The following is a 25,988-nucleotide window of genomic DNA, read 5'->3' on the forward strand; positions in this document are numbered from 1 at the left end:
AATCCTTGCAAGTTCTTTCCCTTGCTAGCAGTAGTTTTCTTTGCATCGATCAATACTCAGCTTAATACTCAAGGGGGAACCTCTGTAGATCTCTAGACCCCTTTCTCTGTTCAGCTCACTTTGTTTACCATCTCTTAAGGGTACTGTTTTCATTGTTGTTGCTGTTGCTGTTGTTGTCTGATGTACAGTGTCTTGCAAACTAACATTTTATATATTTTGTCCTTGTTTTGGTTGTTTCTAGGTAGGGTAACTCTGGTCCCTGTTACTCATCTTGGTCAGAAATATGTCTTACATTTATTTTTGCTTTTGCTATTTTTTTTCCTTTCCAAATATGTTATCGGAATAGAAAAGCCTTAGCACTGTAACTATTGCATGTCCTGCCCAATATTCTGTCTATGGTTCAGCAAGGTCATTCCATTTCATGCATGATTTACAATTTTGTTGCAGTGTTTTTAGAAGCAGCACATAGCCTTAACTCAATGAGAATGCTTCTTTCCTAAACACGGCACATGAATATACTGGCATTTACATATAGTACATGTATATTTTATAAGTAGTAAATACAGTAGTATTTGCAGTAGGAAATCTAGGATAGATTTAAAGTCATCTTTCCTGATAACTTTTTGCACTTTGGAAATTGTTGTATTAAAACACTGTTTCTAAAATTAAAATTGGCACATTTATAGCAAGTACTTTACTCGTCCTTTATCACATGAGTCCAGATTTCTTACTGGGACAATTTTTAATGTGGAAAGTTAGAAATATCTTCGATGAGTATAACTTAGGTGTCCCAAATCCTGAGATTTTAGATTTCAAGAAAGAAGATGCTGAGATAATCTACAATACAGCAGTAGCTTCAATGTAGTAAAAGCCTCCTGTATATTTGAGTTTTAATGTGTCTTTTCCTGAACAATTACATCTTAAGAAATTAGAATTTCTAATTTTTACAGCTAACCATTAAGAAGGAGATTGGCCTACTAATGAATTCTACCTACATGGAAAAAGAATATGTGTCTCTGTCCATTCAAAAGAACAGTTCAAATATGGCATTTGGGAAATCTACCTCAAAATCTATTTGAAACCTGTACATAATTTTATGCTTATTATTTCTATCTTATATTTTCTAATAGCTTTTTAGTTCTGAGATCTACATTTTGAGGTTTCTCAGCAGCCTGTGAAACTTTCTGCTGTGTTCTTCCTTGCCTATTGTACAGACACAGCAGTTATGGCATTATAGATGAATTAGCTTAATGACACAGTTAATTTATCTTTTACCCAAGAAAATATGAAAAATACAAAAAAAAAACTATAGAAAAACAGAGACAACCGCCTGTAATTTTGCAGGTCCAGATTCAAACACTGCTAAGAACAGATTTTAAAGTCAGTATTAAAAATATATGTAGCATGTTCTTTAAACTGCCAGCCTCTGACACTAGTGACCATTTGGGGAAGAAAGTTGTACTTTACTGCTCATGATTGGCTTACATACGGAAATATAAGATATAGACATCTGACTGTTATGATCCAGAATTTAAAATTCAAGCCACACCTGGGAGGAGCAGGGTAGGAGGCAGAGAGGTTCATTAGAAAAAAGATTTCCCTCAAGTGGTGCCATTGTAGCATCCTGTGGGGCCAAACAGGCTCTCCTCAGTCGTCACCCATCTCACCTGTTGAGTAGCCCTGCAGAGATGGGAAATACTAACCTGCCATCTGAGTGGCTCCTGAAAAGCAAGTGACAACAATGGAGGCTGCAGATACCCATTGCAGAGTAAATGGCCCATCTGGGCAGACTTGGAATGAGACATGTAAAGTTCATGTGTGGGCTGGAGTTGACTTTGGAAATTGTTTCTAACCAACCATTTATAAATCTCATGACTGCAACTAACCCCTACTGTTTTCTCATTGTCAATTTTGTACTGAACGAAGAAAAAAAAAAGAGAAGAAAGATTAAAAAGAAGGGAGGAAGGGAGAAAAGAAGGAAGGAAGGAAGGAAAGAAGGGGGGGGGGGAGGAAGAGTCAGCCTGCTGTTGTACCCAGAGAGGCAAAGAGAATTGAGGGAGTATTAAGTAATTCATGGAGAACCTTGCCTGGGGCTGATGGCCACCCAGTGGATTAGAAATTCTTTTTACCCATTTTTGTTTCTTTTCTCACATAACAATAGCAAACAGTATATGACACACTACACTATGTATAGAATTATTATTACAATAAACTTGATATGGTATTTAAAATACTTTGAGTGTAAAGACTCTGAACTCTGAATCCATTGGCTCAATATTTCTTATTCACCCTATCTATTTTGAAAATTGTAGGATTTAAAATCAGGAAAAGAAAATGGAAAAGTTAGATAAATTTCTAAAAAATAATTATTTCTTAACACAAATGAATTTGTTTTGTGGATGTTCTAGGGGGTAAGAAATGGAAAAAGAAAAATTTATTCTAGAATGATTTGTTTCTACCACCTGATAAACTTCTTGATCACGTTCTGTCATCATTGGTTTGTGATATTAAATTAGGATTGATAAATCCATATAGTAATTTTGTCTCAAGTAATCACAAAATGTAAACATAGTTCTCCACTCATGCCTGGTATGACATTTTATTATATCTTGTCAATGTCCCTATTTGTGACGTGGTGTAATACAGGGGTTCTCAAACTAAAGACATTTTGGACAAGATAATCCTTTGGTGCAGCAGCTAACGGGGGTGGTTCTTTGCATTGTTGCACGATTAGTTGCATTCCTGTCCTTTACTCACTAGATGCAAGTTGCCTTCCAGCAGTCCTGATGATCAGGACACGTCCAGACATTGACGAAAGTTCCCCAGTTGAGAACCTTCGGTATAATGGAACAAACAGGCCTGTGGTGTCAGAGAGACCTAGTTGTGAAAACTGGAGCACATTACTGATCCTAAAGAGTTTGGTTTCTGTGAGGATTAAGTGAGATTAGGTATAACAAGTGCATAGCAAGCTCAGGGTGTGGCTCATCATAGACGCTGAACAATTTTAACGCCCCCTCCTCTGACGCCGCGCGCACCCGCGCCCCGCCCATTCTGTGAACATTCATCCAAGATAATAAAGGTGAATTTAGGTTTTTAAACAACTGGAAGAAAGGAAGCATCTAGTAGAGCACTCAGGTAGTTAGTAAATAGTTTTCAGTGATGGTATGTGTATGCTATAAAGATAATACTAGCACCGTCTCCATTCTCCATGCTCTGTGAAGATATGTCTATTTTTAAAATCAATTTAAGAAAGGTTTTCATGCTACAGTCTTACTTTCTCTTGCAAAGTTGGAAGAAAGCATTGATATTCAGGGTCCACAAAACTGTAGCATAGCCAGTTGATGACAGTGCTCTGTATGAAACAGAAAATCAAAAGAAAATAATATAACAAGAGAATGTGCATGGCACGGTTTTAAACATTAATTTGTTTCGAAGGTAGAGTAAGAATAGGTAATTTATACTGTATTCAACCTGTTCAAAAGGATATTTTCCAGATACTATGATTTTCCTTTATATTCTTTGCTCTCTGTTTTGACTTTATAACTATTAGGAGTAGCTATTAGCAAGAAGGAAGATGTCTCAGGTATTAAACTGATTGGTAGAAAGTACAATGATTCCTTCTTCCTGAGCATATTTTTACTACAAGTTGATACCAATTCAAACGTGATGCCAATTCTCACAGCTTTAGTTATCATGGAGGATTTTGCAGCCATCTCGGAATATAAGTAAAAACATTTTTAGTCAGAAATTTCACTCTTAACTGAAGAGCATAATATGGCAAGATTCACTTTGGGGAATTTTAGTAGGTGGCAAAAAATGTAATCTATTTAGATATTAAGTTGAACATAGGCCTGAATAATGTGGTTAAGAATAATTGGGATCCAATTATTCAAAGCTTCAAAGAGGACTGACAAGTGGAATTCCCTAAATTTACATTTGTGGGGTAAAGCTGGAGTGCTGAGATGATTTCAGCACCACAGTTTAATTTCCTGCCTCCCTTGGTCCCTTTGGGAGATACTTTTCAGTAAATTGGAGAAACTTATTTCTACATTTATATGGAAAGAAATGAAAGGCAAAGCTGAGTACTTGTGAAGGAAGGGCTAAGTTAAAGCCAGAAGCAGTGTGTGTGTGTGTGTGTGTGTGTGTGTGTGTGTGTGTGTGTGTGAGAGAGAGAGAGAGAGAGACAGAGACAGAGACAGAGACAGAGACAGAGAGACAGAGACAGAGGCAGAGACAGAGAGACAAGGTAAACCCTGGCAACAATTTTCTCTAGATATTACTTTTAAAACTCTAACACAGTTTCTCCACTTAGCAGATGCTCCAGATCATAACAATGGAGAGAGTTTGTATTTTTCAGCTACTTTCACTATCTGTACAATTTACTCTGGTTAAATCAGTTATCCATCAGGTTGTTGGTTGTTGAGCCAGTCAACATAATTTAATTGATTTGAATTATCGAAGAAACGTGAATAAAGGTAATTTAGCACACGTGAGAAGAAGGAGGAAGAGGAGGAAAACTACACTTTATTTATACTAATTGTTTCCTCAGTACTATTCTAAGACTTTAGACATGGTATCTTATTAAAGTCTCCACTTTATATATTTTTTAAATGAGTATTGGAAAAATTACACTTCTTTCTTAGGGACCCACAGCTGGTATGTATATTTGGGTCAAGAATGTGAAGGTGGTTCTGTCTGATCCCTGGGATTTTAACACAGACCTTAATAAATATGCATCAAATCATGTTGATATAAAGAGCATAGTTGGATCAACTCCGCTATAGCTAGATCTAAGCCAACTTAGAAAATGCTGGGGGAAATAGGACTAAAGATGGAGCAATTATGAGCACAGATACGATAGCATTTTGTCATTGTTTAAAATAATATCTACCATTTAATAAACATATTTCATTTAATTCTCACAACAGCTCTTTGGGGTAGGAATTTATAGCACTTTACACATGAGGAAACTGGAGTTCCCAGACGAAACGTTGACCCCAAATCACACAACCAGTAGGTTACAGAGTCAGAATTCCAACCCTGGCAGTGTGGCTTCAAAGCCCGGCTGTTTATCATCTTGCCCTGACCTTCCTCAGTTCACAAAGCATCTCATTTCCAGGAAGCTCTCACTCTTGATGCATTCCAGGTGGAGTGGAGATTGTGGCAAACCCACCTTCTATCTCTCCTCCCCTCTCCCCATTCCTCTTTTTAGTCTAAGCATCTGTGAGAAGGAAAGCATAGAAGAGGCCAAGAGGCCTGATAACTGGGCAGGTGGGAAGGACACTGGACAATGATACGAACATGTGTAGATTACAAAAGCCTCAGGATGATTTCATTAGGGAATTCATTTCTCTTTTCTCCCTATATCCCCATCGTAGCCTTCCTGAAATACTACATCATCCTCAGCCCTGGTACCACCCAGGCCTGGGTCCTCAGGCACCAAGCACTGTGTGCTTGGCACTGAGCTGGTGGCAGTTGTCCTGATTAATCTCACTCTGGAGGTGGCTCTGGTTGTTCATTGAGGATTATTCCAATGTCTTTGAAGGAACAAGAAAAGATCGAGTTTCATTACAGAGGATTCAAATTAGGTCATCTCTATATGACCATACTGGGGTTTGTTGTTCTGTTTTCATTTGTTGGTTTTCTTGAAAGATCATGGTCTGCCAGCCCTGTGTTGTGAAAGTATCATTGCGTTGTCTAGACAGACTTTTCTGTGTTCAGAGACCCTGAATGACAGAGCTGGAAGGGACTGGAGACAGCCATGCTGGGCTAAGTCTCTTTCACTGCTTAGGAAACTCAAAGATGAGTAAGTACACTGACTGGCCAGGCGTCTAAGACAGAGACCATTCTCTCCTGTGCACCATCAGCTGGCTGCACAGATTCCATGGATAAGCTGTGCGATCCTTCTCTATGGAAGGTTCCCAGCCATGGTCCCTAAGGCAGGTTAAGAAAATAATTTTTAATGTTTCTTTTTATTTCAAGATATTTTGAAGCATATAGTATAAATCTCTCTCTCTCTCTCTCTCTCTCTCTCTCTCTCTCTCTGTATATGTAGTGTATCCTCTCTCTTAGGATTTAAACATGAATACGATGAAAATAGTCTAACCTGAGGAATGGGGTTTAATAGAACTTAGTATTTAATGTGCTGTCAGAGCTGATAATCAATGGTCTTTCTTAAGTAATTACTGATCGATGTCTCTTTTTTTCTTCTTTAAAACTGAGATATCACTCACATAACATAAAATTTACCCCTTTAAAATGTACAATTCGGTGTTATTTAGTATGTTCACAAAGCTGTGTAATCGTTACCACTATCTAATTCCAGAACATTTTTATTAACCCAGAAAGAAACCCCATACCTATTAGCAGTCACTCCTATTCTGCTCTCCCCACAGCCCCTGGCAACCAGTAATCTATTTTCCGTCCCTGTAGATTTGCCTATGCTGGCATTTCGTATAAATGGAATCATACAATATGTGGCCTTTTGTGCCTGGCTTCTTTCACTCAGCATAAAGTTTCCAAGGTTCATCATATTGTAGCATGTATCAGTATTTCATTCCTTATTATGACTGAAGAATATTTGCTTACATGAATATACCACATTATTTATCCATTAGTTAAGCGAGGGAGATTTGAGTTGTTTCCACTTTTTGACTGTTGTGAATAACACTGTATGAGCATTCGTTTGCAAGTTTTTATGTAGATGTATGTTTTCATTTCTCTTGAGTATATATATACTTAGAAGTGGAATTCATACACTATATGGTAAATACATATTTAATATAAAGGACTACCAAACCGTTTTCCAAAGCAGCATCACCATTCTACATTCCAACCAGCAATGTATGAGAGTTCCAATTTCTCCAAATCCTGACCAATACATGATATTGTCTTTTATTTATTTATTTATTTATTGGCTGCGTTGTGTCTTTTTTGCTGCGCGCAGGCTTTCTCTAGTTGCAGAGACCAGGGGCTACACTTCGTTGTGTTGTGTGGGCCTCTCGTTGCGGTGGCTTCTCTTGTTGTGGAGCATGGGCTCTAGGTGCACGGGCTTCAGTAGTTGTGGCATGTAGGCTCAATAGTTGTGGCTCATGGGCTCTAGAGTGCAGGCTCAGTTGTTGTGGCACACGGGCTTAGTTGCTCCACAGCCTGTGGGATCTTCCCCGACCAGGGATTGAACCCGCGTCCCCTGCATTTGCAGGCGGATTCTTAACCACTGCACCACCAGGGGAGCCCATTATCTGTCTTTTAGATTATAGCAATCCTAGTAGACATGATGTGGTATTTCATTGTGGTTTTGATTTGCTTTTCCTTGGTGGCTAATGGTGTCAAGCATCTTTTCACATACTTAATTGACCATTTGTATATCTTCTTTGGAGAAATGTCTATTCAAATATATTTTAATTGTATTATTTGTCTTTTTATTGTTGAATTGTAAGAGTTCTTTATGTATTCTGGGTAATAGTCCCTTATCAGCTGTATGATTTGCAAATATTTTTTCCATTTTGTGTGTTGTCTTTTCACTTTCTTGATGAAATCCTTTGAAAAACAAGTTTTAACTATTGATGAAATCAATTTACCTCTTCTTTTTGTGGCTTGTGCTTTTGATGTCATATCTAAGAAACCATTGCCTAATCTGAGGTCACAAAGAATTTTGCCTATGTTTTCTTCTAAGAATTTTATAGTTTTAGATATTGTATCTAGGTCTTTGATCCATTTTGCATTAGTTTTTATATGTGGTATGATTTAAATTTTATAATATTTTCCCTTCTCCTGCTCATCCTAAGATAGAGGTGCTAATAAACAGCAGTGTCCATTAAGCACCCTAAGTTTTTAACTTAAAAGTCATGTGGTAGAGAAAAAAGAATGACACATTTTTTTTTCCAAAGCATATTATGGAAATGTTCTCATTGTGCTGCAAAGATTACCAACCATGGAGACAAGCTGCTTCCTTTTTAGAATTTGCTTGAAAAATTCCGAAGCCAAGGGAAGAAATCTAACATTCAAAGTTAGCTAATTATTGCCTCTTTAAGTGTCTCCCTCCAAAAGAACTGTTCAGTAACAGTTTAGTAATTGCGTTGTTCGCTACTAGTCCTGTCATTTTTCTAATTCATTTAGGCAAGAATATCTGGTCTTCATGGTGTATTACATGTATTTACCATTTATTAATCTAATGGGATAAAAACTACTTAGCCTAGGTTTAGGGCAATGGCTCACTTGGCCTTTGGAACAGCTTTACAGAATTCTTTTATAACAGTTTTATAGCACAGGCTCTTTAGTTGTGGTAAAACCAAAAAGTCTTGGAATAGAAATCAGAAGACCTGGCTTCAAAGTAACCCTGCAGAGAAAACCACATACGCACATAGAGGAAAAATGAAAATACCACGACCACACATATGCACACACGTGCACGTCCACATCCACACAAAACTGCATTTTACAAAACCCTCTTTTGAAATTGCATTCCTCCTTTAGCTACCATTCAATATTTTCGCTTCCTCCTTTAGGCTTCCCAATAGAGTGAGCTAGCCCTCTGTCTCCATTTCACTTCCCATTTATTCCTAAACCCACAACAATATGGTTTCTACCCTTACCTCCATGAAGGTGACCTAGAGAAAGTCACCAATATCCTCCTATTTGCAAAAGGTAATGGGCAAGTTTCAGCACTTATCTTACTGGACCACATATAATATTGCAAATTAGCTCTTCCCTTTTAAAGCCCCTTATTCCCTTCTGGTTTCTGAAAGAACACATTCTTCGCGTTCTTCTTATACCTCTCCAGTCAATCCTTCTTGCTCTCCATTATGAACTCTTCTCCTCCACTAACTGTTTCTCGTCAACTTCCATGGGTGGGTTCTGTTAGCACCGGTGCTCAGTTGACTTTCATGCCCATGGATCCAGGCTTCAGGCTTATAAGTCCAGCTATCTGCTGGGCACCTCCAACTTAACACTGTGACCACAAACTCTACATGTTCAAAACCTAGCTCTTGATCTTTGACAGTCAGACCTCCTTTTCTCTCTCGTACTAACCATTCCAGTGAATGGTATTGTCATTTCTCCAGCCAAGTCATGGCTCTTCTCCCTCTCCCTTTTACCCTTCAGTAAAAGTTAATTTTGTATTAATTCCTTCTCGTAAACAACTCTCAGATCTATTCTCCCCATTACCACTGCCTCTTAGTCAGGCCATCATCATCTTTCTTATCTGGATTACCTAGTAGTCTCCTGACTCTCCTCTATGTTAACACTTTTAGAGCCCGTAATGCATTCTCCAGCCACAGCCAGAGTGCTCTTTCTAAACCACAAGCCTGGCTATGTCTGTTCTTGCTTAACACAAAGGCTTAACATCAAAGGCTTTCCTTTGGATTTAATATTAACTTTAAAAGTTTTAATTTGACATAAAATCTTAATGTTTACTTCTTTGGCTATACCACTCATAGAGCTATAATTTTGCGCTCCGTTCACCTAGAGTTTGAAATCCATTCAGACCTACCTTCACACACATGATCCTCTTCTTCACCTTCAGCCTACTGTGTCTTTTCTACCCCCTGCCTGGAATACTTTTAACCATTCTCCCCCATGTCCTGCCAGTCTTCATTGGGAAAACGTTTCCTTAGCTTGTTATTTCCTCCACTGTAAAGCTTGCATTGGATCCACCATCTGAAACCCAAGCTATACATCACTCCTATGTGATCCCATGACACCACTTTACTCCTATTGCTGCATTTTCACATTGTTTACTCGTCTAGCAGTGAAGTACACAAGATTGTAACCAGTTTGAAGGTAGGGATTATGTATCCTAAGAGCCTTGTTCTGGGCATGGCACAGAGTAGATACTCAAAAAATTTCCTGAATAAACAGATGAGTAAACAGATGAGGGTTATGGGCTCATCATTAAGCATCTCCGAGTCTCACTGTCTTTACTCATTAAGTGGGTTTAAGAATCCTTCCTCAGAGGATTCTTTGGAGAATTAAATGAGATGAAAAATGTGAAAGCATACTGTTCAATTTCTGGCACAATGTACATGCTCCAAAAATGTTTCTGCAGTCCAAGTCCAAGTCTCTTCCATCTTAAGTATAGCTTAGTCACAAATGAATGCTTTATAATGAAACATTTTTAGAACTCTTCCTGCTTGGGGAGGCACCCTCTAAACCCAAGGCAGACTTCTTTAAAGTCAGATCATGTTATTCTTGTGGTGTTGGTCAGAATTCTGAGACTCCAAAATAGAACCCAAGACATTTAACATGATCTGAATGGATGGTTTTTATATCAGACATGAATTTTAAACATTTGTATATATTCAGAGCAGGGCAGAAAGAAGGAACCCCTGGGGCAGTGCAAGGAGACATTCTTTTGAATGGACTTTTGGGTACCACCAGACCAGACACTGAAATGAATTAAGTGAACCATTTGTTCATTTGTTTATAGTCATTGAAATGCTTTGCTTTAAATTTCTCCCTTGGCCATCGTTCCAATTAAGTGGCTAAACCATTTCTCAGGGTGCTATTTTAATGGAATCTATTGTCCTTTTTATCTATTCATTTATCTATATATCTACTAAATCTGTGCTTAACATTTTTGTAGGGTTTTAAGTATAGAGAAAAACACTATTACTTAATTTCTATTTAATAGGTTTAATAGACTTTTTGGTGTAGGGAATTTTGTAGCAATTTAAATTTAATAGCAAGTTTTAGTCAGCCTATACCCTTTCCTTCTCTCTACTGCCCTGAAGCCTAACTCCAAGATTTCTGTATTATCTCCATCTCAAAGGCCAAGAGATAAAGTGGGAGGACTAAAAACATTAGAAGGATACTACAGGGTATTGTGCCTATTTGTTAGAAATAGGCCCAACATAGGACACAGTGCCCTGAGTCATATTAGGGGAGTGGCTACAAAAGTATGGTACATCTATATAACATGAGATTTTCACCATTAAACCTCATGCTTTCAAAATGTTCTTAATGAGAAAGGAAATTAGAAAAAGATAAAAATGAAAAGCAGGATGTTTTAAGTGAAATTATGTAACACATACAAATATATTTACAGGAAAAAGATAAGAAGGAAATACAACAATATTTAATGGCGATGACATTACTGATATTCTAATTCTCTTCTTTAATTCATTCTCTGGGTTTTTCAAAACCTCCGTCATGAACTCAGGGCACTTTTACAATTGGAAAAATTACTCAACAGAAATAAACAGTGAAACAGTTCAGAATGTGATTTGATTTGCAATTACTGTATCCATATTATTCAAGACAGCATTCTGGGATCTCCTGGAAAGAGAGACACACGTTGTTGAGGAACAATATGAAAGACAGAAGTTTAAGTTTCCAGGGCTGCTCACCAGCACCAGTCTCTTGAGTCCTGGCAGTTGCTGGTGCAGGTAAAGGTTCTAGGTGGGGAGGGAAAGCCAGGTTGCAACCAGGAATCGCTTCTGTGTAAACACAACTAGTAAAACACCTAAAGAGGTGTCGGGAGAAAGGAATGCAAATCTCCAACGCTCTAAGAAGTTGTGGTTTCTTTTCTCAATCTAAAATAAATAATCACTTTTGAAAATTGCTTTGTATTTTTTTAAAAGTCCACCCAATTGTATTGATTTGGGCCCTACAACACCTGAATTTTCCCTGACAATAGAGAATCACAGTTGACTTGCTTTCAGAACACAAGGAGGCGTGGTTAATTTTGAACTAGTGGGGTTGGGGACGGTTCCAGAGGCAAAGCCAATCAGTGCATGAGACCACTCCTTCTTGAACTGTGCATGGACAAAATCTGCCCTGACTGGATTGAGCTTTGTTCCTTTTCAGGAATATATTAGATAATTACCAAATACTAATGATAATTACTGCGTGACTCTTTCATTTGTGAGCACTGGCCTTTTCAGAAGCACTGCTAAGTCGGGGATACCTTCCCAACCCATTACACAGCCGTGAAGTGCCGGCACTGCCACGTGAACCAGAGCTGCCCGCGGTTCTCACCCAGTACCCCACAATGTCTCTCAGCATTTTAGGTCTTCTTAACAGTTCCCCTACTCTTCTACAAAAAGAGGAAAAATCACCTCTAAAAAATGTGTTCTGTTTTCCTGCCCTGCCCTGTAACTTTCCTAATGTTCCGAAGGCAAACTCTTTCAAATATGAAGGGCCTCAGGTTAGCCATTTTGTCCCCTCATACCAATAAACAATATTACTCTGACTCCAGCCCTCACTGCACACATATATGAAGCCACATTTGAAAGAGAACACAATGGCACTCCTATAGCTTTTCACTTTGGGTGTGTTTCGGGGCGTGGTGCACAGTGACAGTCTTAAAATAGGATTTGGAAGAAACAAATCAGAAACAATTAGAGTAGACCTCATGGACAGCTGATTCTCCCATCTTTCTTCTCTGAAACCCTCCATGCACTGACTTGTAGCAGTGCTTAACAGCATGTGTCTGGTTAGAAAACATCTAAAAGAAGAGACAGAGTGAAAATACACGAGCTCACGACTGGCTGGATTGAAACTGCGATCAGGGACTAATCTTTGTTACCTCACTAGGAGCCTAAGTTGGAATGATCTGCCAAGGGACAAATATGTCACTTTCTCTGCCAAAGGGGGACTGATAGGATGGAAAGGAGGTAGGGAGAAGAGGAAAGAAGGAGTTCACAGCAAGGAGGTCAGAAATAAGCCTGAAACTAAAATCTCAGAAGGAAGGAGAATAGTTTATTTATTTATTTATTTGATACTCCTCTCCCCTTCTCCCCCAAATGGAAGTACTATTAGAATAAAGGAAAAAGAAAGGTGAGGACCTATTAGCAGCTGTAAAGTTTAGGACTTCCTCCATTAGGATGTGGTGTTGCTATGGTGGGTTTTTTGTCTCCATGCTCTTTGTAGCTTGGGGGCATGTCATACACTCGTGAGAACTTTGCCTGGGTGTTGGTGCAATATTGTGTCAGTAACTGAGTGATTTGTTTTTCCTCTGGACATTGATTGAAGAAATTCTTATTACATTTTATAGCTTGCTTGGCCTTCGTCTGAGAGTCAAGAGATAAATTGGACCATAAATTGGCCTCTGTCAGAATCTACATCAGAATGACACCAAATACATGTCATTGGGCTTGTGTTCCAGCTAGCAGCAGGGATCCACTGGTGCTTGTCATCTTGATCAAATGTTCACCTCACTCCCTTTTCCAGCTTGTGCCTCTACTTTGAAGAAAATACGGTAAAGACCCTGGCAAATTTGCTGTTTTGATCAGCAGTATTATACAGCAAAAAGAATACTGGTAGATTTAATTGATTTCCTCCAAGCTAAGTCTCCACTGTGAGTATCAGAGGTAGGATGCATATAAATAAAAGTGGATGCAAAGAAAGAAATATATAGTTATACAAAAAGGACAAGAAGGTATACATAACAGAAATATTTATCCCACAAGTAAAGCCCAGACTTGGTGATTCATGAGTGGCAGAGATATGGTTGAGTTACAGAGATTTCTTCTCTAGAGTAAGATAAATTTTTCATTTCAGTTCCTACTATTATGGACTCTGAGCAGAAAATCAGATATTTTAAGAGTTGGCTTATGTTATTAATGAACACATGTAACCAGGTGAGTTAGTTGAAAAATTCAGATTATGAAATATAAATATGTATTTCTATTTTGATAAGAGCAAGATTTGGTGATTTATGAAAGAAATTTTATAATTTTAAATCAGAAAGTAAACTTTTTATGTTAATAAATTCACTTTTTAATGATTTTTATCATTTATAAACACAGTGTGGTCTAGACTTGATCTAAAATCACACTCACACTGACTGCGTTTAGAAGGTGTCTTTCAAGTCAATAGTTCATAGGAAATATTAAGGCATATTTTCTTCATTGAAAACTTTAATAGAATCATAGTAATTTAAAAAATTAAAGATTTTCTCAAAATATTTCTTCCAAAAGAAGTGTTAAACCAGGTGGTTTTACAGATGAGTTCCCTCAATTTTTCAAGCACTGGAGAAATTCCATACTAAATAAACTTGTGAGCATAAGAAAGTCTGGAGGACTTGTCAGTTTGTTTCATGTTACTGACATCAAAACCTGATCAAAACCTTGCAACTCCCCCCACTGCCAAACAATCTCATTTATGACCATAGATACAGAGATGCTAAATAAAATATGTTATTTCATCAGGAAAAAAGACTAAAATATCAAAACCAATGAAGATGGTTTAAAATTAGATACATTTTAGATGTAATATACCAAAGATCGGATTAAAAAAATCACATGATCAGGTCAATGAATATAGAAAGAAACACATGTTTAATTCACCACCCATGGCTAAGTATTTTTTTAACACCATAGAAACTAAGACTAAATAAATAATTTCTTAATAACAAAATAAATGTTTCTTTGATTTGTTAATTCTATTGTTTCTGTCTTGAATGAGTTATACTTGTAAATGGTACAAAATTCAAGACACATAAGTATAGTCATGGAGTATATCCCTACTTAACTGTGCCACCAATCAGACTCCTTCCCAGACACAATCACTGTTAGTAGTTTCTGGTTATCCTTCCTGATATATTCTAGGTGCATATGAATAAATACATAGATATAAAATCTGTTAACTAAACAGAAAATATCATGCCTAATAATAAAATCAGAGACTTCCAAATTAAATACAAGAAAAATCTCCATTCCTTTTCATATATTTTACGAAATTTATTTACATTGCAGTCAGTTATAAAACAAAATTTTAAATTTATATTTATTGGAAAGAGAAGTTATCTCTTTTTTTTGCAAGTTATAGATTAAAATACTTAAAAATGATACAGAATAAACTAGAAAATTACTGAAACTACTAAGCAGATTTTGTATAGTACCTGGAATCAAGATAATCACATAAAGTCTACCTCTATACAAATATAATGGAAAATAAAAATCCCATTCACAATGGTAGCCAAAACAAAAAATGTAAATTATCTAGGATTGAAATTAAGAAAAACCATGAGATTTATAGGTAGAACAATTTAATCCTCTCCTGGGAATCAAAAAAGAAAGATATAACATCTGGAAGAAAAAACTTGAAAGCATACAGTTTTCCATATTTCTCCAAGTTAATGTACAAATTTAACAAACTACAATCAAGACATAAATAGTAAATTACTCTGTATAATGTGAGCAAATGCTTCAGTAGTTTACCTGAGAAAATAAAAGTATAAAACCAGTCAATAAAAACAGTTATAGAAGTCTATTATCCCAAGTTACTGAACTGCATTATAAATCTGCATTATTAAAAGCATTAAGGAATAGGTCCAGAAATAGGACAGATCAACAGAACAGAATAGACCAAAATAGAGATAGACGTCCCAAGAATTATGGGAAGTTAATAGAACAAAAAAGGTGATATTTAAAATATCTTTAGAAAAGGATTTTTCAGTAAATTCTTTGGGAGGCAAGTGGCTTAACATTTGGAACAAATTAACAGTAGCTCTCTTCTCCACATCATAATAAACTTCCACCCAAATAAATTTCAGATAAATTAAAGATTTGAACCTCAAAAATTAAACCATAAAACTATCAGAAGAAAAACAGAACCACACTACACACCAGTTAGAATGGCCAAAACCCAGAACACTGACAGCACCAAATGCTGACAAGGATGTGGAGTAACAGGAAATCTCATTCATTGCTGGTGGGAATGCAAGATGGTGCTGTCACTTTGAAGGCAGTTTGGAGTTTAGTTCTTACAGAACTAAACAAACTCTTACCATGTGATTCAATAAATGTGTTCCTTGGTACCTAATCTACAGGAGATGAAAACACATGTGCACACAGAAACCAGCACACAGAGGTTTATAGCAGCTTTATTCATATTTGCCAAAACTTTGAAGCAACCAAGATGTCCTTCATTGGTGAATAGATAAACTGTAATACATCCAGACAATGGAATACTATCCAGTGCTAAAAAGAAATGAACTATCAAGCGGTGAAAAGACATGGAGGAAACACATGTACATTACTAAGTAAAAGAAGCCAATCTGAAAAGGCTACATGCTATATGATTCCAATTGTATAACATTCTGGAAAAGACAAAACTGCAGAGACAGTAAAAATATCGGTGGTTGTCAGGCGTTCAGGGTGAGGAAGGAATGAATAGGTGGACTACAGCAGATTTTTTAGGTAGTGAAAATACTCTTTGTGATACTGTAGTGATGGATACATGTTATTAAACATTTTTCCAAATCCATAGGATGTATACCACCAAGCATGAACCCTAATGTACACTATGGACTATTGGTGATTATGATGTATCAGTCACCATCAGGTTCATCAGTTGTAACAAACGTACCACTTGGGTGGGGAGGTTGATTATCAGGGAGGCAATGCACGTGCGGGGCAGAAGGGTTATGGGAAATCTCTGTACCTTCCTCTGTATTTTGCCATAAACCTTAAACTGCTCTAAAATTTTTTCTTATAAAAAATAGATCAATATTTAATATTAGTATAAGCAAGGCCTGTCTAATCATGACACCAAAAACAGAAACTGTAAAGGAAAGGATCAACATATTTTAGTACATAAAAGTAAAATTTTCTTAAAAATTGAAAAGCAAATAAAAAATTTGGAATATTTTCAATGCCTATGACAAAACCTATGAGGTTTGGGTAACTTTAAAACTTCAAAATGTAAAATACCTTTCACAAATAATTTAGAAAAATCCAATTACCCCAGAGGTCACAAACAACAACTGACACACAAATGCAAATATCTACCACATTTAAATTGAACAAAAAACTGACATTTTAGGGATGAAGTGTGGAAGGGGAGCCTGGATTAGAGAGTGAGAAGAGCAGCGTGGGGAGATGAGGAGCAAACCTGAAGAATTTCATGGCTGGGGAGAGTGACTAGGGTAAGTCAGATAAAGATTGAAAAACAACCATTGGAATTGTGACTTGGAAGGCAGAGCCATTTGGTGGACTGGTGGGAGGGGAAGGTCAGGAGGTAAAAGAGTAAATGCAAACAGCTCTTTCAAGATACTTGGTTGGAAGGAGGGAGAAGGAAGGGAAGTTAAAGTTAACACAGGAGAAATATTTGCTGAACAGAAAGAATCAGAGAGGGAGAACCTGAAGGATAGAGCAAGGAAAAGAAAAGTGATAGAACAGAAGGCATGTAATCTGGAACTCTCTCTTCCCAAGTGTGAGGAGGGGAGTGGGAAGGCATGGGTAAAGTGGGGCTTATTTTGTGGGGTTGGGAGCAGCAAGCAGAGGTGTTCTCATCCCACAGTGTCCATATTGCCAGTAAAATAATCGATTGTTTGCTCAGAGTGTAAGGGGAGACTGAGGGGACATGGATTTAAAGATTTGGGAGATTTGACAAGACTGCCATGCTGAATGGGACAGAGCAGTGAGTAGGAGGAATGATGATTGCCCAGACATCTTTGAATTTCCATCACATGAATTTACAGTGACCCTAGACTGCCCAGTTGTGGTTCTCTCCAGCAGTGGTTAGCATCCTGGGCACATGCACAGGGAAGGACAAACAGAATTTTCTAGGATTTAGCCAGATGAATGGTTATAAAAAGGACAATGAGATGAAAAGTCTGAGGATATCAGGAGGAGCGTTCCTGAAGTGATATGTTGTGGGATCTGAGTGGAAACGGAAGGACATGAAAATATGAGAAGGATCATCAGTAAAGAAAAAGCTGACAAGAGGTTCTGGTGAAGCCTTCTCAGAAGGTAACTCTTTGTCAATCTTGTGTCAGCTGTTCTCTCCTGTATTCTCATCCCCATACTAGGCAGCAGTCCTTCCTTCCAGACCCCATCTCCCACTGCTCTCTATTGTTTGAGAGCATCCTCTGGAAACCTTGTCTCATAGCTAACAAATGTCCCTGTCTCTTCAGACTCTCATGGAATGTCCTATTGTGCTCCCCTACCCCACCCCTATTATAGTAAAGCCTTTTATGTTCCTGCATGTTAAGAACTAAAGATAGAGATTATTACAAAGAGGGCAAATGCATATTGGAAGTTGCATTTCACAGAGTCTCACTTGCAACTTTCCAGATCCCAGAGTTCTTTGTGCTATTCTATTCAATCCCCTGAAAATCATAAGGTAGATACAGCAAGAGTTCAGGAGCTGATGGAATCCCTGCTGAAACCTTCAAACTTAAAAATGGGAACTCATGTTACAGTTTCGTTCTCACTTAGAGATTTCTAACGATGAAGAAATTCTAAATGACATCAGGGTGGCTGTGATCGTGACAAATTTTAGTTCAGGAGAGAGAAGTCTGGCTTAAATCAAATTTATACTGCTTTACTTTTTTTTTCCTATAGAAAAACCTTTGAGACTCTCCTTGACTCATTTTCTTTGTGTTATTGAAGAGATCTTTCCAGAATCTTAGTTTGGTCCTAGTTGATAGAGAGTCACCATCGACATGATTCACAGTTCATAAGCTTGTCTAATGAGTGAGAAACCGTGTGAAGAATTCTTATGAAGCACGGTTGTTCCCCCAAGTTTGCCTCCTCCCATCATCTTTTCTTCCTTCAAAGTGTTCCTCTTTGAAAATATTTTGTTAAGGTTCCTGTGGGAATAGCAGAGCTATCAACCAAAACTGTACCACTGATCAAACATGGTTTTCAAAATTAGTCTTCATAGTGATTCATCTGAGTACTTTTAAAATTACCTAATAGAATGAAGCAATTTTCTAAGTGCTGAATAAGATTTGATCTTCAACTACCTCTACTTCGGAGCTGAGGCTGATAGTCAAACTGCTAGACAGACAGACAGGAGTCAGATGACAGGACAATGAGTAGGTGAATAAGAAGAGGCAAATGATCTACTAATTAGAAATCTTTTATATGAATATATATATTATAGTATTATATATAATAATGTTATATTAATTACTTGCAAACGTACATATACTATGAACTATATATTTATATCTTATTGGGAAAATGACAAATTTCAGGGTTGTTTATTATTACTACTATTAGTAATAACTACCATTTACTGAGCACTTCGTTTGGGCTGTGAACTATGCTAAATAAAAAATTTATATATATTATCCATTAAATTCTCACAATAATCCTATGAGTTAAGTATTGCTAGCCCACTTTTCTAGATCTAACCTCTTCCTCTTAATCTTGTTCCTGCTTACGAAAACAAACAAACAAAAAATGGTAATCAGCAGTCATGATGAATTTAAAATATTGTCTTAACAAAGGGGAGTCAATAAAAGAAGGAAGAAACCCAGATCTAACATACAAATGAAAGAGAATGAAAGTGAGTTCTACGTCAGTGGTTCCCAATTTTTAGTATATAGAGCATTACACTAAGAAAGTTTTATTTATTTAATTTTTAAATTGAGGTATAGTTGACTTACAATAGTTTATTAGTTTTACGTATACAGCATAGTGACTCTACTTTATAGATTATACTCCATTAAAAATTGTTACAAAATAATGGCTATAACTACTATGCTGTACAATGTATCCTTGTTGCGTATCTACTTTTTATATAGTAGTTTGTATCACTTAATCCCATACCCCTGTCTTGACCCGTCCCCTGCTTCCCTGATCCACTGGTAACCACTGTTAGTTATATATAATTACCATCACATTGTAATCTGATGCGCTTGAGTTATCTCTTTTCTGGTTGATATCAGAAAGGATAGAAGACGCCAGGATGGGCAAATCTTTAACAGGGAAATCAACATCCTTCTTTTTTCTAACCTTTAATATAGTCACCCAGTAAATATTTACCAAATACCAAGTGTGCCCTAGCATCTATGGCAGGACTGGGACATAAACCCAAAATTAGATACTACACCTCTCTTCTAAAAATTGAAAGCTCTAGGGAGAGAAAATGTTTAGAAATACTTAAAACCTAATGTGATACGGACATGGAAAACAAACTTATGGTACCAAAAGAGGAGGGATAAATTAGGAGTTTGGGATTAGCAGATACAAACTACCATATATGAAATGGATAAATGACATTGTCCTACTGTATAGCACAAGTATTAAATAATTGTATATTCAATATCCTGTAATAAACCATAATGGAAAAGAATATGGAAAAGAATATGAATCATTTTGCTGTACACCAGAAGCTAACACAACATTGTAAATCAACTATACTTCAATTAAAAAAAAACCTAATGTAATAATTGATATACATGCTTTTGAGGCAGAGAATAGGAAGGGTAAACTTTGTGAGGAGATTAGAAAAATATTTCCCTTGATCTTGGTCTGGAAGAGTAAAGGTAGTCGTGGAAGATGAGGCTGCTGGTGGTCATGGGCCAGAGACTGAAGAACTGTGCTTCACTCTCCTGTGATCCAAGGTTGGTTAATGTGGAATCCCTGGGAGCTAAATACTTCCTTGGGTAGTTACAGAGCATCTGTGAGTCACCTGAAATTCAGTGCAAACTCTGGTACTTACTTGTACTTTTCTTGGAAGTTCATATATATTGTCAGACTTGCAAGGGATCCTTGATCCAAAAAGGTTAAAAAGCAAAGCTGTAAATAAAGGGAAATCATTAGTGTTCTTTAAGTCAAGAAATGATATCTGAGTGACCTTTTAGAAATATAGCTTTGTCTGTAGGATGGAGAATAGATGAAGGAAGAGGCCAATGAAAGGGAAAACTCTTGGGGGCTATTGTGGGGATATAGGTGGAAGGTAAAAAGGCCTTGCACTTAGGCAGGGGTAATGGAGATAGAGAGGAAAAAATGGACTTGAGAGCCATGTCTATGGTCTCAGGACTAATTAAATATAATGAATGATGGAAAAAGAGTAGTCAAGGATGAGTTCCACACCTTTCGTTTACATGACTGTGTGGAAAGTTGTTTGGCCAAAGAGAGAATTCATGTTTCATTCAATAAACACTACCAAGTACTGAATTCCATTTTGTTTGGAACTTTTGTTATGGAGTAAGTCAACAATGAAGTAGAATAAAGATGAGAATAAAGTAGAGCAGGAGGAGGAGAGGAAGAAGGAGGAGAGGAGGAAAAGAAAAAGAGGAGAAAATATCCTCTCCTCTCAAGACATTTTTAAGAGAGAGTCAGATCGCACAGGGTCTTATAGGCCATTATAAAACTTGGACTTTTACTCCAGGTGAAATTAGGAGGCATTGCAAGGTTGTCAACAGAGGATTGCTGTGATCTGACTTACACTTTAAAACAATCGATCTGACTGCTCTGTATAGAATAAACTGTAAATGGATGGGATTGGAGGCAGTTAAACCAATTATGAGATTATTACAGTAACTCAGGTGAGACAGAATGGTGGTCAGGACCAGGATGGTTTCATGGTGGGGGTAGGAGAAGTCATCTGATTCTAAATAAATTTTGAAGAGGGAGCTAACAGGATTTGCCAACAGATTGGATTAGAGTGAAAGAGTCAAGAAAGACTTAGGTTTTGACTTGAACAACTGGGATAATGGAGTTACCATTGACTGAGATCTGGAATGCTGTGGGAGAAATTTGACTGTGGGAAAAAATCAGTTCAGCTTGGGTTGTTAAGTTTGAGGTATTCATTTCACATCAGAGTGGAGATATCAAGAAGGCAACTGGACACGTGAGTTTGGTATTTTGAAACTGATCTGAACTGAAGATCTAAATTTGGGAGTTTGTCAGCGTACAGATGTTACTCAAAGCTGTAAGGCTGGCTGAGCTCCTAAAGATCTGAGTGTAAGTAAAGAAAAAAAGACCAAAGACTGGGGCATTCTTGCGTTAAAGAGTTGGGCAGAAAAAAACTGATCTTCCAATATTTCTCCTAAATATGTATTTTGCTGGTATTTTTTATCAGTGCAGTACCTAAGAGCAAGGGTTTTGGGGTAAGAAAGCCTAGGTTCAACTCCTAACTCTATTACGTATCAATATGTGTGACTTTGGCCAAGTTGCTTTATCCTCAGTCCTTGGTTTTCTCATTTTTTAAATGAAAATAATAAAGTACCTGCTTCATAGGTTTGTTGTGAGGTTAAATGATATAATGTACATTGAAGGTATTTGGAATGGTGCTTGGCACACATTAAAACTCAATAAATATTATCTGGTATTATTATCATGATTTTGCTTCCTTCTGTTCCATGACACAGAGCCAGAGAACATCCGTGCTTTGAGCTAGAGTCCCAGTAATACTCATGCAAACAGTCACAAAGAACATGAACACTTTGAGCCTGAATTTTAACCTCAGTCCTAGTGCAGCTGACCGACTTACTCTCCAGAACACTGGCTTTCTCTGTGGCTCAGCTTCTTCTAAATCCCTGCTCCATCTCCATCATGCTCTTCTTTGATCAGGGTGTCCCTCATGTACCATGGCACTTGATGTTGGAGGTTGGTTTGTCACAGTTAAGACCTTGAAGACAGTTTGTTACTAAGGGCCACCTTCTAAATGCTTCTGCTCAGGATGGCAATTTAAAACATAAAGGACCAAAATCAGAATGAGATTATCTATTGCAATCACTGATTGAGAGCTAATCTTCAGAACCTACCAACATGGGTCTAAGTTCTTCCTAATGGTCTCTTCTCTGCATAAATCTGGAAAGAGTAGCAGAAATGCAATTTCACTGTGAGACACAAGAGGCAAAGTTCCTATAAAAAGTTTGGTAACTATAGATTGCATATAGCATGCAGCCATTCTTATGCGTCATCATAAAAATAATATATGCATGTAAATTAAAAATAAAAGATGACAAGCAAAGAAATATTGGAAAAATATAATTAAAAACACTGTAACAGCTGACAGATTAGTGGGTTAGAAAAAATGCAGCTATAGAAGACAGTTCTGAAAATAATGAAGCAACGGAGAATGAAGTTAATGAGACTGAGAAAATGAAAAAAGACAATTTATATTACTATCTCACACACACACACACACACACACACACCAAAAAATCAAAATATGGGCTCCAGTATTGAACAGAAGTATGTCTAGCCCTCTTATTTTCATCAAGGCACTGAGTGATTTGGTGTGCTCCAGTCATCCAGAAAGCAGGTTGAATTATAAAAACTATCTTTTAAACATATCAGTAATCCTTGAAGATCAAATTGTCTTTATGCCCACCTGTGGTTCAGAAGCAACTTCTAAGCTATAAATGAGACAAGCAACATTTTAAAAAAAAGTCCATTTGTTTTCCAGGTGTTTCTCTCCTAACTGCAGGGCTCTGAACCTAGAGTGGGTGTTCTATAAATCTTGATGACAAGGTGCTGACTATATTTTTGTGCATTATTTTGAAGGCCTAACCCTTACTGTGAAATAGATAAATACGTTTGAGAAGAGAAATGGAACCAAGCTATGAAATGATCATGTGGAAAAAAAATTCCTCTTAATTTTTAGGACATGCAAACGAAATTTTTAAGTAATTTTTGATATAATCTATATTTAAAATAATCTGTACTAATTCACTTATTTAACAATATTTACTGAGCATCTGTTTTTATTTACTGGTGTAGGCACAGGGATAAAAAGAAGTATATAACACAGACTCTGAGATCAGTAGTTTTGTACCTGCGGCTGGTAGAGGGCCATGTACACAGTCACCGTGGCCACTATGCCATATGATGAAAACATTAGAGATTGCGCTCAATGTGCTGCAGGGGCACTAGCATGGGAGCACTTGGGCTTCAGGAGAGAAGGCTTTGAACTGTGACTAGAAGCCAGGTGAAAAGTTTCCGAGGAGCCACTGGGAAGAGTAAAGAGTATTTCAGGCAGTGGAGGCCGCATGAAGGCAAAGAGACCTCAGCTCATTCCTGGGCCAGCACATCTCTGGCTTGGTTCAGGGAGTTAGTGTGAAGAAGGGAGTAGCAGCAGAAAAGGCTAGAGACCTGAGCAAAGATCAGGCCATAAAAGACCATGTGTATCTCCTAAGGCATTTAGATATTATCCAGAATGTGATGAACAACGTAGAGAAATGGCGTGAACATACTGGAATAGAAAGATTGCTTTGGCTCAAGTGTGAAGAATGGTTTGAAGGGAGTCTTACTATGATTCAGGAAGTGATCTAGCCAAAATGAGGATGACAAAGCCTTAAATTAAACCAATAACAAAGATGGCAAAAAAGAGAAATTGAGAGCTATCTAAATGGTTGGTTCAAGCTGTGGAGTCTAATTATATTGAAAGAGGAGAAAAGTAGGCTTGCAGACTTGCAGTTTGTAGGAGTAGGTAGTTGAAGGAGTTATTTATGAAGATAAGGAGTTCAAGGGAAGGAGAAGGTTTGGGGTAGCAAAGGATGAGTTTGGTTTTTTTACCTATTTATTTCAAGGGGACTTGGTAACACATGAATAAAGAGGCAGAATACACATTTATGAAGTCCTTGAGAGAAAACTGCTCCAGAGCTTTAGATTTGGAGGGGATTTAATATATTGACATTTAGTCCACCTGTAGAAGTGGACAGGGTTCTGTCCTCTGTGAGAATAATAAGGACTGAAGACACAAATGTAGGGCTAGTGCAGAAAGAGGAATCATCAAATTGGATTTAAAAAAAAAGAATAGTAAAGGAGTAAAAAGAATCCAGAGGAGCATAGAACTTCAGAAGCCCAGTTAGCTCTAGCCAATGGATCCAGTAAAATCAGGGCTCATTTTGTCCACTGAACTTGGCAACCAAGAAGTCAGTGGTGATTCATCCAGGAAAGTTTCTGTGATGGGTTAAGGAGGTGAAGACAGAGAGTGTGCTAACTTGAAGGCAAATTAGGGTATAATTATTTTGGTTCTTTATTTTTGTTTAACATTTTTTATTTTAAAATGGGACTCATCTGCCTAGCTTTTAAGGTGAAGGGATGGAACCAGTAGAAACAGAGCATTTACAAATAATGGAAACAGAAGAGACAACCATTAGGGCAACATCACAGAGAAAAGGAGAGGATAGGACTCATTGCATATGTGAAGAAGTGAGTCTTCAGAAGAAAAGAGACACCTCCTATCCTCAGGGAAGAAGATGGGAAGGATTTCCAGATATTCAGAGTAAAGTTTTCTAAGCTTCGGTTAACTCTGAAAAGAAATGGAAATAGTAATCATGACTATCTTGTAGGGAGGGTTGAGATAGTTATGATTATTATTTCAATAGGGATGGCTGTAAGAATTAAATAAGATAATGCAAATAAAGTGCTCAACACCAACAGCTATGAACTATTATTGTTATAATTAGGTACCCATTTCCTTCCCATCTTCTCCTGACCTGGGCTGTCTCATCACTGCCACCGTTACACTCTTACCCATGCCATAATCATTTCCCCAGGATTAATCATACATGTCCTACAGAGAGAAGCTCAAGTGAGACATCTCCCATGAAGAAATCTTCAGCTTTTCCAGTCCATGAATATATTGGTTTCTTAATACGTTGAGGTTCGGTAAGACACAGGTGGACACAAAATTTTCCCATCTATGAAATGAAAGTCTAGGTTAGACTGGTTATTGGTAACAGATAACCCTAAATCTCAGTGGCCTACCACAACAAAAATTGTTTTTCTAGCTCACACAAAGTCTCCTGGGGAGGAGAGGGGGCCCTGGGAAGCTGTCCTCTATGCTCTTGAATCTGCAATTCAGGCTCTGTGCCTTTCACAACTGCAGGGGTCTGAATGTTTATTGAAAATCTAATGCCTGAGGTGATGATACTAGGAGATGGGGCCTTTGGGAGGTGATTAGGCCCTGAGAGCAGATCCCCCATGAATGGGATTAGTGTCCTTATGAAAGAGACTCCAGAGAGCTAGCTTGCCCCTCCCACCTGTGAGGACACAATGAGAAGTCTGTGACCTGGGCAAGGGCACTCCCCCACCTGTGCTGACACCCTGATCTTGGACTTCTGGCCCCCAGAACTGTGAGAATTAAGTTTCTGTTGTTCATTAGCCACCCAGTCTATGGGGTTTTGTTATAGCAGCCTGAAAAGACTAAGACAACCATGAAACTTCTTCCACAATTGCTAAAAAGAAGGGAAATGGAGACGCATGCTCCAGTTCTTTACTGTTTCCACCAATATGTGATCCACAACCTTTCCATTTGCATTTGTTTGTCAAAGCATGCCACATGATCTACCT

This window comes from Hippopotamus amphibius, chromosome 11 (genome assembly GCF_030028045.1).
Source record: "Hippopotamus amphibius kiboko isolate mHipAmp2 chromosome 11, mHipAmp2.hap2, whole genome shotgun sequence".
NCBI lineage: Eukaryota > Metazoa > Chordata > Mammalia > Artiodactyla > Hippopotamidae > Hippopotamus > Hippopotamus amphibius.